Here is a 2886-nt window from a genome sequence, read left to right as displayed (position 1 = left end):
CTTGACAACAGAAAGCCTCAACTTTCTCCTTGGAGAATTTGGTGTGCTGGAACCACTGACTTTGTGGCTCACAGTACTTATTGTATGCTCCCCCACACTCCAGTCCATATATATGTGAGTCAGTTAGTGTGTGTGTGTGTGTGTGTGTGTGTGTGTGTGTAAATCAAAGGTACCTCACATTCTCTCGCTTTACATATACCTATTTTTCTTTTTTCAGTTCCTCAAGCCCATATATTTTGTTTTCTAGTCTTTACTGACAGCAGGTTTGATGGGAATAGTAAACAGAAGAATATGTACTGAGGACTAAGCTAGAAAAGTCACCATGAAATAGCAATATATATGCTAAGAAATCTATCATGAATTAAATGCAACTATTTGCTTGTTATTTGTATTTATTCTGAGTATAATTTCCAGCCTTGAGAATATTCTCACCAAAATGATATTCTGACAAAAATAAATATAGACCAGAAAACCTGAAACATGACTAGAAAACACAGGAAGGATGTGCCCAGACTCACTTTCTCAGAATGTACATAAATACAATGTGCTGTTGATGGGCAGTTTCCTATTTCTATGCAGTTCTATCAATTTAAATTAAATATTATTTTAGTTCAAATTAATATGAATATGGTGGACTTAGGTTTTTTGTTTTGTGTTTTTTTTTTTTTTTTTTTTTTTTAATTTCACCAGACGTGTAATGAAAACAGTGAAAGTGATTTGTTTTATCACCTGAACTAATTATTATGCCGGGCAATCATGATCTTCTAAATGAGCTAATTGTGTACCATATTTTGCTTCAAACAGAAGACTAAAAACTAGATCATACTGTATTACAGTGAAAATAATTTATTTTTCTATCTATTTAAGAAAGTTATACATTGTTGTTCTTTTTCCCTTAGAGTAAGAAAGATGATATTTTAAGGGTCAAGTGCATCAAGGCAATTTAGTCTCATATTTTATTAATGGTAATGGAAATAATGTAGCTAAATCCTGACAAATTGTACTGAATATCTACTTCTAATGTTAAATGATTATATTCATAATGGGATGTTCACTTTATATTCAATGGGGAGCGACTAATTTTGATGGGGTTTTCTGTTATTAATATGCCCATTCCTCACTTATTGAATAGATTCCAAAGGCAAGGTTGTTATGTGAAAACTGACCCTATGCAAAAGTGAAGGATGACCACATTAAGTCACAAAATAAAAGATGACTGAATCATTACATAGCTGCAAAATTACATCATTAAAAAATTGTAAAATTTGACCATTACATAGTGCCAAACCACAGAGTGTTATGGCACAGCAAATTTCACGTGTAACATTAACCATCACATCCAACATTGTACTTACTTTTCACCTTGATTTCCAATACATTGTTAATTTGCAAAATAGCTAGATAATGAGATAATTGATAAGTGAAGAGTTTTTGTTAAGTTTCGTGTAGTGATATATATCAGTAGGTGAAAAAAGCTCTTTTGCATTTGGAATCAGAAAACATCCAATTTTGTGGTTAAATTAGCATCCTTTCTACAGTCTCATCTGTAATTTTGTAAACCGTCCAGTTCCTGTCATTATAGTGCAAGTAACAAAACAAATACTTGAAATACTACTTCTCTGATAGTATTTATTTTACTTTGGGAGAATCACCATAGATGACAATATCATACTGTTTATTTATCATTAGTTTTTTTTTTTTTAAGTATCCTTGGAATTATCATAGTATTATTAAAAATGCATATTTTAAAATTAAAATTGCATTTAGTTTAGTTTGTGCTAATTAGAAACAGCTTACCTATTTAAAGCTAAAATCCATGGAATGTTGTTGTTAAGTGCCATCGAGTTGGTTCCAACTCATATTGACCCTGTCTGTATTAGGTTTCTGAGGAGTGGCTGGTGAGCTTGAACCACCAACCTTGCTGTTCAACCTGACTTTGCAGTCCAGCACATTAGCCTACAGTACCACACTTAGACTCAAGTTAATCTTAAAAATAAAAATGAAGCCTAATTTACAGGTCTGCTTCTTTGATTAAAGAAATTGTTTTAACACATATTTAAGACATTTAAAAAATTGCACCAATTTATACACACATAAGCATTCCACCATAAGGTTGATTTAGACCATATGATTGGCAGTTCAAACTCACCAGTCACTCCTTGGAAACCCTATACATGGTCCCTATGAGATGGAACCAACTCAATGACAGTTAACAATGACATAGTACCTACACATGATTCCATGCAGTCTTTTCGATGATATATGATATTGACTTATTGATCTCAGTTGTTATTGTTAAGTTCAGTCGACTTGGTTCTGACTCATAGCAACACTGTATATAGGATACCTGATGTTATAAAACTATATGGAAACAAAATGCCTTATCTTTCTTCTGTGTTGGGCTCAAACTGCCAACCTTCCTGTTCTTAGTCCAGTGCTTATCCTATACAGCCAGTGTGTTCCTATTAATCTCAGTATTTTATATTAATTTAACAGGAAGAATTAACTTCAACCAAAAGCATATTTCTGTAAGAAATCCCAATCTTTTCATAATAATGTAATCTTTCTTACGTAGATTTTACATTTCCATAAACAATATTTTTGCAATTTTAATATGAGCATAAGTCAAAAATATATTAACTACAAACTCATATAAACTTTTATTAAACACACTCATCAAAATTGTGAAGTATTGTTTCTTGACATATTCTCCATCTAGGTTTATACACTGCGGGAGGCATAATTCTAATGCTTATCTCTGACGTTTACCTGTGCTTTATTGACTACACAAAGGCTTTCAGTTGTGTGGATCATGAAAAGCTGTGGACAACATTGCAGAAAATGAGTATTCTGGAACACTTAATTGAGCTCATGAAGAACCAAGAG

Source organism: Chrysochloris asiatica, unplaced genomic scaffold (genome assembly GCF_000296735.1).
Source record: "Chrysochloris asiatica unplaced genomic scaffold, ChrAsi1.0 scaffold00091, whole genome shotgun sequence".
Lineage (NCBI taxonomy): Eukaryota > Metazoa > Chordata > Mammalia > Afrosoricida > Chrysochloridae > Chrysochloris > Chrysochloris asiatica.
Note: the sequence above shows the minus strand (reverse complement) of the source record.